The sequence below is a fragment of the Eretmochelys imbricata genome, chromosome 10, assembly GCF_965152235.1.
Source record: "Eretmochelys imbricata isolate rEreImb1 chromosome 10, rEreImb1.hap1, whole genome shotgun sequence".
Classification (NCBI taxonomy): domain Eukaryota; kingdom Metazoa; phylum Chordata; order Testudines; family Cheloniidae; genus Eretmochelys; species Eretmochelys imbricata.
In genome coordinates, this window is record NC_135581.1 from 49,179,305 (window position 1) to 49,192,949 (window position 13,645).

General features: G+C 45.6%; 1 protein-coding gene across 4 annotated transcripts in view; it reads right to left on the reverse strand.

Moving 5' to 3' along the window:
- Window positions 1-8,712: 8,712 nt before the first annotated feature.
- HMG20A (high mobility group 20A) overlaps window positions 8,713-13,645 on the reverse strand; it is a 71,033-nt gene continuing 66,100 nt past the window's right edge. For all 4 annotated transcript variants that reach the window (XM_077828534.1, XM_077828533.1, XM_077828537.1 and 1 more), the window contains one exon: window positions 8,713-12,140. The gene's annotated coding sequence lies outside the window, so the exon portion shown is untranslated. The remainder of the gene's footprint in view (window positions 12,141-13,645) is intronic.

Consider the following 13,645-nt stretch of genomic DNA (forward strand, 5'->3'; position numbering starts at 1 on the left):
TACTATTCCACAGCATAACTCCTGGCTGTGAAAGCAGTAACAACGTGCATCCTCACCAAGGCTTGCTTGTGTCATGCTGGAAGACCATTCCAGCACCCTTTTTGGGAGCCATAACACCGTTCTGGTACTTTCGGTACTATCACTTCCCGGAAGTGCATTCCAACATTTCTTTTGTTAGGACTGGAGCACTGCACCTCGCAGCCAATTCTCCTACATTATTTCCCTTTCCAGTAGCTGTGGTCTCTGAGCACAGCCTCTGTGTTACCAACTCTCACGATTTTACTGCAAGTCTCACTACATTCGGAGTTCTACGCTTTTGGAGTCCTGTGAGGACATGACATTAGCTTCTTTAGTTTTAAAAGTAAGTGTCTAGTTGCACTCCTGGTTGCATAGAAAACCTTGAAACCCATTAACTCTAAAGGCTCCAAATCCAGAAGGCAAATAAAAAGACCCCTTAATTTATTATCTTTTAAAAAAATTCATGATATTTTAAGCCAATCTCTTACTGCTTTTGGGCTTGACTCATATTTTTTGAATGCCTGGGACTGGCTATCCTGTAACCTACAACAACCCCCCGGAAGTTCTTGCTTGGACAGGCTGCTCAGGCTCTCGCTCTCTCTCTCTCTAGCTGTGGTAGTGCAGTAAACTTTGTATGAGCCCTCTGACGTGTGCTCTTACTCTTTGTATGGCAATGCAGTAAATTTTGTACATGCCCTGCACGAGCACCAGCTGTGTATAGAACGCAGGATGATATTGCAGTATCAGATGTTGCATGGCTTCTATTAGAGAGATCTATGCACCCACAACTCCTAATGGTTTTCTTTTGTTTATCACAGCCCTGATAGTAAAGGAGCTAGAGAGGGGGAAAACCTGTGACTTTCCACCCTGCTGGCTGTTGGCACGTTATTTAGTACACCTAAGACAAGAAAATTTCCACCAATTTTTAGCCAACTGGAAATATTATCACACCCACCCCTTTCAGGCAAGATGACGACTTCACAAGGACATTTAGACATTCGGGTTCACTTGCCGTGCTGGAATTTCCCTGTAATACAGAAACATCTGTCCTTCTCCTAGCTTCTTGAAGCAGAGCAGGAATAGGAAAACACACCAGCTGATCTTCAAATAGAACGACTGTCTATCTAGAACAAAAGTAGGGGCTTGATTTATGTTTTGAGTGCAGCCGTGAATTAGTAATCTAGTAACAGTAATTTTCACTCCGCCTCAGTTATGCTATATTAGGAATTACCATTAGAGGGCACTGCCTCTCCCAGTAGGAATTAGGTTCATTTCTTTACATAAACATAGATTTCAGCCATCTGGAAATGTGCATTTATCACAATTGTGAAATCCTGAAGCTGGTGTGCAGCAAGAATTCCACTTTCACATTTGTTACATTTTCCTCTCAAAAGCTCTTCAGGAATGTGTGGAATTTGGACATCTGAGACCAGACATACACACGCAGAGTAAAAACTCCCACTTCTCAAATGTCTCTAAATCAGCAATGGATGATCATGAACTTCATGGAACATTACAGATTTTATTCCTTTGCTCTCCTCCCCCTTCCTCTACCCCTTTTTTAACTAGCAGATTTGAAGAAGGTGGGGAAAATTCCCATCCTTTGGGGGGAGGGATAGCTCAGTGGTTTGAGCATTGGCCTGCTAAATCCAGCGTTGTGAGTTCAATCCTTGAGGGGGCCATTTAGGGATCTGGGCCAAAAATTGGAGATTGGTCCTGCTTTGAGCAGGGGGTTGGACTAGACGACCTCCTGAGGTCCCTTCCAACCCTGATATTCTATGATCACAAAATCTATGAAAAGCACAAGAAGTTCAGCTCTGGGCTGCACTCTCCTTCTCCTCCACAGAAAAGAAGAAACAGGTAGGCCGCTTTTGGTAGAACTTGGTCTAAATTATGTGTAAATTGGAATGCCAGGGACACTGGTTACTAATATGTGTAAAAGACAAAGACCCCTCTCCCCATTCTGAGTCAGCTTCATACCTGCCAGAAAGCTGGATGTCTTTAAACATCCACATTTTTCCCTCCTACAGCTCTTTTCTTAGCTAAACCATCAGTGGAATGCGCTTGGAGAGTTATATTCTTTTATGCATAGTGTCAACACCATCCAGAACCAATTTACACAAGGATAACAACTAATGGCATCTGTGCTGCTGCGTCCAAGAGCAAGGGCAGCATTTCTGAAGAGGCAACTTTCCTGGAGAAGGATTGGGCCCAGTTAGGTTTCCAGAGCTTTCCCATGCCCCAAGGCTCAGGCATCCTGCAGCCTTCTACCTTGGATGTACTTCCTGCGTCCCTCCCCCATTCAGAACTGCTTCCCTTTTTCATTCAGAAATTGAGGAGGAAACAAAACAAAAAACACCTCAGCAGGAATTTGAAGTGTCAGACAGGAACCAAACTTCCTCTGAGAAGGGATGAAAGGGCCACTGCTGCTGTTATGGTTTATTTTGGATGGTTGCGAGGGGAGAAAGAGGCTATTGAGAGACAGCTCTAAAACTTCAGGATGGGATTTACTTGCAAGTGCCCTGGGTTGAAGGGTTAATTATTTCAAATAAATTAGATGAGGGAACTCTCTCCAGGTGTGCCACTAGAGTAGATTTAATAAAATGGGTGGTGTTCACATGGGATAGGCACAAGGGAATCCCACTGGTATCATCCCATACTGAAATTAACTACACCCTCCTTCTTGGAGTCCCCAAAACAGAGGGCTGGTTGCTTGTCCAGTGTAAGCTGGCAGAGTTCCATTGATCTGACGAAGCGATGCCTAGTTATGTCAGTAAAGCATCTAGCCCAGAGAATCGGAAAAGTGAAATGCTTTGTACGTTTGCCATGTAAACTCCTTGGTAGAAAGAGAGACTTTCAGCCCGCTGAGTAACACGTTTCTACTAAATTAGAAGGCCTTTTACTCACTAAAGCCGAGTTCTGAGACAGTGAAACCACCAATATGTGAACAGTAAAGGAAGAGTCGTTATTTACTCAGTGTGAGGAGCTAGCTGTGTCATCTACAGTGGCAGGGAAAACACAGATACCCTAAGTCACTGTATAGTCATTTATACAGAGCAAAGCGCGTGTTCTCTGACACCATTGGGTAGCATTCTGCACCCCCTTGGCACAGGTGTAAATGGCTGCACAAAGGGTAGGGCAATAAAGAATCAGGCCCAGAATACCGAAGTCTTCCCTGGACAGGTGAGAGGGAGGTTGACTGTCAGCAAATTGCTTAAAGGTTTGTAGTGATGGCAATGAAGTCAAAACATCTGCTGTGTTAGCATCGGAGGGATCGCAAACCTCTTTTTGTATTTATTTTTTTAAAAGCTTGCACATTTCTCTTTCTGTAAATATTGTGTAGTGGAAGGTACTAGACTGAGTATTTATCCAGAACTAGAGTAGCAGCCGTGTTAGTCTGTATTCGCAAAAAGAAAAGGAGGACTTGTGGCACCTTAGAGACTAACCAATTTATTTGAGCATGAGCTTTCGTGATGCATCCGATGAAGTGAGCTGTAGCTCAGGAAAGCTTATGCTCAGATAAATTGGTTAGTCTCTAAGGTGCCACTTGTCCTCCTTTTCTTTTCATCCAGGACTAGAGATTAACATCTTTTAAAATTAAAAATATTTTCTCAGTTTGCCAAAGGATGAAGATTTTTTTCCTTGTATGTGGTCTGAAGACCCCGTTCCAGTTTTGCTAATCAGGCAGGAACCTCATTTTGTAGCGTAATTAGGTAACAACACTTTTTTCTCCCTACTGAACCTTTCAAATCTCAGTTTAGATTGTGACTAATTTATTACTCGTATTGCAGTACTAGCACCCAATGGTCCCCCTCAGGATCTCACTATTAGGTATCTTACAAACACATAGGAAGATACAGCCCCGCCTCAAAGAGCTTAGAACAGAGGTGGGCAAACTATGGCCCACGGGCCACATCCGGCCTGTGGGACCATCCTGCCTGGCCCCTGAGCTCCCGGCCGGGGATGCTCGCCTCCAGCCCCTCCCCCGCTGTTCCCCTACCCCACAGCCTCAGCACGACGCGACGCCGGCCCTGTGGCCGGCCGCTCCTGCCAGGCAGCACGGGCAGTGTGGCTGGCTCTGGCATGGTAAGGGGGGCGGGGGATCCCAGGGGGCAGACAGGGAGCAGGGGGCAGTTGGATGAGGTGGAAGTTCGGGAGGGGGAGGCGCGGTCAGGGAACGGGGGGTTTGGATTGGCATGGGAGTCCCATGGGGCCTGTCAGGGTTTGGAGGTGTGGATAGGGTCAGGGCAGTCAGGGGACAGTGAGAAGGGGGGTTTGAATAGGGGGTGGGGTCCCAGGGGGCAGTTAGGGGCAGGGGTCCCTGGAGGGGGCAGTCAGGGGACAAGGAGCGGGGGAGAGGGGTTGGATGGGTTGGGGATTCTGAGGGGGGCAGTCAGGGTGCGGGAAGTGGGAGGGGGCAGATAGGGGGCAGGGGTCAGGCTATTTGGGGAGGCACAGCCTCCACTACCCAGCCCTCCATATAGTTTTGCAACCCCGATGTGGCCCTCGGGCCAAAAAGTTTTCCCACCCCTGGCTTAGAAGGTAAGGCCTTGATCTTGCAAGGTGGACACCCTGCACTCACAGGAAGTCCATGGGGACATGCCCATGTAGATTAGCTTGCAAGATACAGAATAAATTTAAGACAAGGCTCAACAAGTCTGAGTGTAACAATATGAGGGAGTGGGTGAAGAAAGGATGGGGGTATCAATGGTATGGTCACATCTGTACATAGATGAATAGCATGCACAGCTTAATGGGTTTCAAATCATACTAAAGTGTTCTTCATTTAAAAACCTCTCCCTATTCCCACTTTTTTTTTTAAAAACTGTGCCTCTTATTTTAAGCCTCTGTTTCTATATTTCTTTTTAAATCACTACATATTTCTGTTTCTGGGTTTCTCTAATTTAAAAATAATAGCTATTGTGTTTTGTTTTTTTAAACTACTGCCTCATAGCTTTTCTAAGATATTTTCAAACTCCATATGGCACTTATCCTACTAGTATCTGGGGACTCAAGTGACTTTATAAACACGAATAGGCCCACTCAACTTGATGGAACCACTGACATGTATATAAAGTTAATCGTGCTTAAATCTTATAGGATTGAGGCCTAAAATCCCAGCAAAACTAACTGCTTATGCATGACGCCATGCGACGCCCTCTGCACACTACAGTGCACACAGCCTCTCATCTTTCGCCCTCCTCACACTTCCCCATCCAAGATGCAGTGCAAAGGTTAGTGAAGAGTCCAGCTGATGTAACAGTGATGAGGGAAGCAGTAGTTGGTGCTCACCTGGTGATGGTGAGGCAGGGGAACTGAGGTAGCTGGAGACGGGTGAAAGGAGGTCAGAGAGGACCGTCTGTCAACAGGGAGTACACAAGGGTTCTGTGTTGATTATGGAATGTACAATATGCAGTAGCTGGAGAGGTACAGCTCTGCCCCACTGCTGGGGTGGGGGATGTTCTGATGCCATCTCAGGGGTCTCGCCATCCCTTTGAAAGTGCTGCTACTTCTCTCCCTGCCCTATGAGAAAGGTGCTTCATTTTTGGTTTTTACCAAAAAAACCAACACCTGGGTTTTACAAAAGCTATGATTCAGTTTGTACCAACTTTTCACCTGAAGTTTAGACCACTCCATTACAAAATTATCCACTCCAGTACATAAAAATACTCATTTTGTTAAGAAAATCCAACACATTAGATTGATGTGTTTATGCTAATAATAAATTAGTCTAAGTATAAATGTTAAAACAAGGCAACGCAGCGGAAGATACACACACGAAAGTGCGTGCCCACATGTATGTACTCGATGACCTTCATGAAGTAAACCACAGCACTCAAATGTTTTTACTACTCTTACTTTTCTCTCTTTGTTCCTTTTTTCTGTCCTCCCATCTCCCTGCATTAACCCCAGTATTTCACCAGAAAACAGAGAAGTTAATTTTTTGCACCAATTTTTACCCATTTTTAATTTTTTGTAATAAACACAGATAAAGTCCCTGGGAAATTTTAAGCAAAATAAAAACCAAAATAAAGGGCTTTTCATATAAACACCACCACACAAACAGGGGTATCCTTTCCTTGTATCGCAGGAAACAGGAATTTCTTCAAAGAGTAGTTTATCACCTCATTATTAAGTCATTGACTAAATTAGATCCTTTGCACCACTAAGATCTTCTTACTAGGATACAGATTCATATAAAATCTTCAAAATTTAATAATGAGCATGTCACACCTAAGGTTATAAAGTTGGTGGACCACTGCCTTCTGGCTACAGGTTAAGTCAGATACGATAAATCCATGTTGTGTTGGCCCTGCATCAGAGTCAACTAGAAGTTAGAGATGGAAAAAAAACTATTTGACCACTCAGACCAGTGCAGGCTTGAAATGCAGATCAAATTTGTATTAGCATCAGTTCAGAGGAATCAGCCATCAACACCATTTTCAGCCTCTTTTCACCTCTAAGTAAGGCTGAGGAGTTTAGGACAGGAAGCCATATGTTTGCATAAACATCCCATTCTCCTGTGTTGCAGTCACCTTTTCCTCTTGACTTCCCTTAAAAGCTGTGCTTTAGCAAAGTCCCAGCTGCATCTGCTTGCCATTACTTGTCTATAAATATTCAAACTTCCAACATCTTCTTTGGCACACATACATAAATACACCCTCACTGTGCTAGTCTCCACACACCAGTTTATAACAATCAAACAGGTTGGCGATAGCACCAGATTTTAAAAGCTTTGGCCCTTCACTTGCCGATAGCTCCCAGAGTCCAATTTTCATACCTTTACACAGCCATATACCTCATCCGTGCTTACATTAACCAAAGAGGCCAGTGCCAGGTGTTAGTCCCTGGACACTGGTTTCAGGGTCTGACTTGGCCAAGGCCACATCAGTTCTCTTACTAATTAGTGGACGCAGACACCTGACTACATATACCAGGTGGTGAACTCCACTTACACCCAGTAAATCTGCAGTTTTTGCAATTAACAAGGCAGTTCCTGAATTTGACTAGGAAATCCCAAAGATTAAAAAGATAAAATATCCAATGCTCTCAGCAATGAGGAAGGAAGAGACAAAATGATCCACTGGTCAGCGAGAAATCATTACAGAAGAGCTGAAGGATAACCTTTAACTCTAACTGGACTGAATGTATTTCAGGCTCCAAAGAATACAGCTGAACTCATGTGAAGTGTAAAAAATACCTCACTTGAAATCTCATCTACATTACTGACAGGAAACTGCCTGCGGAACAGGAAGGAGCTGTGAGCTTTTCCTCTGAAAAGAGCCCAAGCTCCCCCATCTCCCCTAAAGGATTTTTAATCACTGATCCAATCCAGCAGCTGCACAGCAAAGAGGGATTAAGAAAAGGAAGAAACAACTAGTGGAAATATTACAATGCATCATGGTTTGTTTTAAAGAAAGCATGATTGGCCACCATCTGCTGCCTGACGTCAGACACAGGGATAGCAGCACTGGCTGAAAGGGAAATGGACCCCTGCCTTTGGTGATGCACTTCTTGCGGCTGTTTGTTACTTTTGCAGGTGTGCACCAGTCCTGTGCTCGCTAGTGTTTAGACAGGAAAATGCTGGCGGGTGCCCTTCAATAAAGGATACCCTGGGTCCCCTCCATTTTGGAACCTTAAAGGCTTACAGCACATGTGATGCCAAATATACAAGGTGTGATACAAAGCCAAATTAGCATATATTCTGATATCTGAAAGAGTACTGGAACCAAGGACTTAATTGTGTATAAACAAAACTAGTAATCAGACTGGGCAATCATAATAATCAGATGTGACCCTGGGAATAAATTAAATGGATGGTTGAATAAAGCCCAATGGTTTTGGAAGGAGTTCCAGTGCAGGAGAAATTCATCCAGCCAGAAGACTCCTTCACGTGGGAGTCTATTCCCAAGGTATGGGCTGCATGAGGATAAAAGATGGCTAGAAGATAAGTTCTCCATCCCAGTGAGCAGAAATGGAAGACAGATAGAAGGCTCTGGAAGGGGAAGGAAAAGGAGCTGAAGAGGTCCGGGGGTAAGACAAGATGGAAGATGACCAAGAAAAGAGACAGGGAAAAAATTGGTGGGAGAATCCCAAGGAAGGGAGAAAAATGAGGGTGGATGAGAAACAAAGAAAGGACCTGCTCGGTTGACTCAGTTGGGTGACAGGGGGATGACAGGCAAGTCTTTACCTACAGCTTGCCCTATTAATGATGCTGTATGACTATTAAATTTTAATGGTCTTCATGGGGTTTTCAACAGTTGTTACTTCTTCAGGTGCATGAAAGGGGAGCTACACTTGAAAGAGGGCAGCTATCCAGCCCTCTTCTACTTTCAGCACCAGGGCGCCTTCACACAGAGCTAATACACTTGGGCTGAAGGGGATGAAGAGCTCCCATTAGTTCTATGATTGTCTGACAAACAGGGTAAAGACTGAGCATTCTCCCCCACTCTGCTCTGAGCATCATTTTCATAGAAAACCAAATTACAGCCCAGCATGGCATTCTAAAATACAGGCTCCTCAAACTGTGAACCCACCATTCGAATGAGCAACTGAGGAAATGAACGTGTTGCCAATATGGACTGCTTACGAGTTTTGGTGACTAATGTGGAGTTGACAAAGTCTCTCAGACAAGAAGGCAATGGTGGTAAGATTTCTCTCATTAACATGCAGTTAAAATTCAATCAGAATGGATTCAATGTTGAACAGTTTTAATGAAGCAAATGTCAAGCAAGCATATCATCTTCTTAAACAAAGAAAGTCTAAAAGTTTAATTGCAAAAACACTTGTACAGAAAACTTGGCATTTGAACAATTCCAAACACATTAATCCAGAAAATGGACTCCGTTTTTGTTAACATTTCTCAGAGCAAAGAAAATGTCTGACCCTGCTCCTCCCCTCACCACCCACTTAATTTTTTTTGTCAGCCAACACACTGAAAAATGTAAACTGAAGTGACACTCATGAAAAACACTGAAAAGACAAAATTCATTTTTCACTGGGTAAATCAGTGCAGATTTGAAGCTTCTTAATGAGACAAAACATCATCTATAATATTGTTGGAGAGCAAGAACTCAAACCATACCCCCCCTCCCCCATCCCAGCTGCTTCAAAACGGGTCATGTCATCACATCTCTCTTCCTCTATGTTGGGGAAAAGGGAAAGATTTGTCAGTCAGCATGCAGCTAACGGTAAGTACCCGCTTGACTCTCCCATCCAAGAACAGGCATGCTTTGCCCAACACAGAGATAGATTGGCAATGTGCCAGGAGCTGATGGCTACATCTGATTTGTGTAAGACAGGGCAACTTGCAGCCATCCACACCTTAAATATGGACCCAAAGTGGATCAAGCCCTCGCATCACATGCTGAGACCTTAAGTCTCCATGGAGTGTATCTCTGTATTAAAGATAAGAGTTACCACTGACTGATTTGTTAGAACTCTGTGGGCCCAGGTTTTGGCTGTGGACTGCACTTAGGCTACTCCCACTTCAATACAGCAGTCAATTGCCACTATTACTAAATGGTGTGAGACGGAGGTGCTTTTTCCTGAGATGCTATTTATCTACAGGATGTCCTCCCACAACCCCTTCTTCACTACAGAACTCAGAACTAGTTCATGCTAACATCACCTGGTCTTGCCCAGTGTTCCCTCTGATTTTCCCACCCATGTGCGGAATTTTGTTACGTGCACTAATATGGAGGTGATGTAACACACATCACTTTCATATTGGTGCACCTAACAAAATTCACGTGGTGGGGTTGGGACTGAGGGGTTCGGCATATGGGAGGAGGCTCAGGGCTAGGGCATAGGATTGGGGTGCAGGCATGTGAGGGCTCTGGCTGGGGGTGCGGGCTCTGGGGTGGGGCGGGGGATGATGGGTTTGGGGTGCAGGAGGGTGCTCCAGGGCTACAGTGGGGAGAGAGGACTCCTCCCAGCTCTCTCTCCCTGCAGCAGCACCTGGGCTGAGGGGGAGAGGTACCTCTCCCTGCCATGGCAACTCTGGGGCTGGGGCTGCAGGATAGGTGCCCCTCCCCCAGCCCCAGCAGATCTGGGCTGCTCCTGGGTCCGGGCCAAGCTGCACTGCCACGGCCATGCCTGGGCCCGATCTGGCTGCGGTTGGGTCTGGGCCGCCCCGGCTGCAGCAGGTCTCCGGGAGGGTTCTCCGAGCACCTGCGCAGCGCTAAATAGGATGCTTTGAGGCTGCACAGCTTACAGGGAACTTAGGTCTTGCCTATGTTAAGGAAAAAGAAAGTCAGTGCCCCAAGTTGCAGCTCTTGTGAGTGAAGTCTTGAAAAATGATGAGAGAGAAGACAAAAACGAGTCCCTCCGTGAAGGAAGACTCGAGCTTACACTCCTTGCTGTTTGGCAGCAGTGAAGGTAGCAGCTGCAAGGCAAGGGGTGAGTGAGCCCCTGTCACAGAAGGCATTGACTTAGAGGTGGCTTCAAGCAAGTGTGAAATCTGTGCAGCGTGCACTAAAGAGTGGAAAAGGAAGAACTACTTTTTAATCTTCAAATATAAAATTGGGCAGATGCTTACATTGCAGATTCGTGAAACTGTTCTTGCTTGCATCAGCATGGCAAGGTAATAAAAGCATTCCCAGTTCATGACAAGAAAAGTCCCAAGATTTTCTGAAGGAAGAATAGGAAGGTGGCATGTAGAACAGAGAGCATGGTTGAACCATCATAATAAAGCCCAAGGGTATTCAAGAAGTTCTCAACTAAAGCCTGAACTAATAATTTGACAGGACCCCAAGGGCTGCAAATAATTTGCATAAGACAATGCAGACAGTAGATGTCTTCATCTCTGACAAGCAGGTGAGGTGCAACTCAAAGAAACTATAGATCTCAGCACGCAAAAAGACACTTGCCATGAATAAAAGGCCATTCAAATCAAGCAGGAACATCCCATGCAGGAAGCGGTAGTCTCCAGAAGATGCACTTTTGTATTAAAGGTGAGGGTAGCCGTGAGCTGCACTACGGAATTCTGTGTGCCACAATTTGCTCACCTTTGCTAAAGCTGCTCTCTGCTGTTACACTTCATTGCAGGCCCCTTTTATAAAAATGGTTCCTTAGTGCTACAACAGCAGATGGACAGAGGGAAATGGAATTCCCCTGCCCGTTTCTCTTTGTGGTGGAGAGATGACTTGGAACAGAATATCATTCGCTCAAGCAGGCTGCAGCTCACATCATATTAGACAAAGCAACATATCAGAGGACAGAAAAGCGACATGTTTTATTTTAGTCTAAAATATAGTTTTGCACTTTTCCTGCTGGCTGAGAGAAGCCAGCCTTTCACTTTCTCTCTTGATTACCACTGACCTTTTCAGCAGTAAAATGCTGCACCAGCCATTTTCAATAGATAGGAACAGTGGAGTCTTGCTGAGAAGCAGGACACTCATGCAGCAGAGATGCTTGGAAAGAGTAGCTGGGAGGGGGAAAAGAGAGAGCCCTTCCCTTAGGGTCGCACAGTCATGAAGCGCCAGCCACAGCCAATACCAACAGGAAGGAACCTCATGTTGTACGAGATGCAGCCTAGCACATAAAAGAGAAGCTTGCATTGAAGACACGACAGGCGGGGCAGGATGGTGCAGTAAGGAAGGCTGTATCTGTCATAGCAAAGAATCCAGGTGTTGCTATACAGTGCAGTGAACATCAGTTAACAGGAAAAGGACAAAAGGAGAACTGGAAGGGGAGAAGGAAACCCCACAGAAAGGATGAAGAGATACAAAGCAACATAACATTTCAAAGCTCTATTACCATAACACAAAGGTTGCCTCCACTACACAGATTGGAAGTAGATTCACCTCCATTCTTGTCCAGTCCACAGAGTGTGTGGGTATCCCCCCATCCAGCTAAAATGATGGAAAACTGATGATTGTACGGTAGTTACATGCTCTGAAAGCTTTACACGGAGGACAGTTCAAATGTTTAGTGGCTGGTGCCTGTGGCTTCATAGGAGCTTTTAATTCATTAAATAGTTTGCCCCATAGGCAAGCTGCTTAGGCAGGGACCAGGACAGATCCTGAAGTCTTGCCTCCCACCTCCAGTCTGTTTCCATCATGGCTTTTCATTCCTCACTGGCTGAATCACTTTTGTAAGACACCCCTGGGCCAGGAGACCTGCAGATGAAACAGAAACAAATGTTAGATGTTTAGACCAGTCTGTCAAAATAAACAGGACGTTGTGAAGAGATTTTTGGAGGGTTAATTTGAAGGGACCATATTAAAGTACACTCGATAGCTGGCAAGCCTACAGAGAAAGAAGCTTATCAAGTGGCTTGGACAACTTTCCACTGAGAAACCAGAATATGATCCTTTATAAGAGTTATCAGGGAGTCAGCTCAGAGTTACCTCTGAAAATCACCTCTGAATCTGTGTTTCAGCCCAAACAATTGTTTTGAAATAAACTATTTTCCCCATATATGTACGTATCTTTGGGGCACAGACTGTCTCCTGCTCTGTGTCTGTACAAGGGCCCCATTCTTAGTTGGTCCCCAGGCACTACTGTAATAAACATTAATAATAATAATCATACAATGTAACTCCCTAGGCTCCTGGGGTCCTGCGTGCCTGTAACTCTGGTAGTGGGACACTGTGCCTGGGAGGAAAGGGGAGCCGAGGCAGACTCAGAGTCGGCAAGGCAACCAAGAGGGAGAGAGGAGAGCCACTATGCATAGGGCCCTACAAATTCGTGGCCATGAAAAACATGTCACTGACCATGAAATCTGATATTTTGTGTACTTTTACCCTATACTATAGAGATTTCATGCGGAAGACCAGCATTTCTCAAACTGGGGGCCCTGATCCAAAAGGGGACCATGGGGGTGGTGGGGTGTTAGAAGGGTATTGTAGGGCGTGGTCGCGGTATTGCCACTCTTACTTCTGCGCTGCCTTCAGAGCTGGGTGGCTGGAGAGCAGCGGTTGCTGGCCGAGGACTCAGCTCTGAAGGCAGCAGCGCAGAAGTAAGGGTGACAATACCATTCCATGCCACCCTTACTTCTGTGCTGCTGCTGGCAGCGGTGCGGCCTTCAGAACTGGGCTCCCAGCCAGCAGCCGCCACTCTCTGGCTTCCCAGCTCTGAAGGCAGCGCCGCAGCCAGCAGCACAGAAGTAAGGGTGGCAGTACCGAGACTGCCCTACAATAACCTTGCAACCCCCCTACAACCCCCTTTTGGGTCAGGAGCCCTACAGTTACAACACTGAAATTTGAGATAAAAATATCTGAAATCATGAAATTTATGATTTTTAAAATCCTATGACCATAAAATTGACCAAAATGGACCATGAATTTGGTAAGGTCTTAACTATGTAGAATGCCAGGAGCCCAGTTGGCTTGGGGGAAGATAGTATGTGGTCTGCTTGGAGGAGGGGGCAGAGTGAAATGATTGGCCCAGGAAGCTGAGTTAGCCTTACCAACAGGGAGTGAGCTGCCATCCCTTGAACAGGACTGGCTGTGTGGGGTGCTGGTGAGTCTCAGGCATGCATGCAGGGTTCCCCCAAGAATTGACCTCTGGGGATCTGGAAGCAACATCCCTCAGTTTGGGCCTTTCCCTCTCCAAGGTGACTCCCAGTTTGTAGAGTTTTGTTGGGAAAATTCCCCTCAGCCAGGCTGAGTTAGCCCTTTAG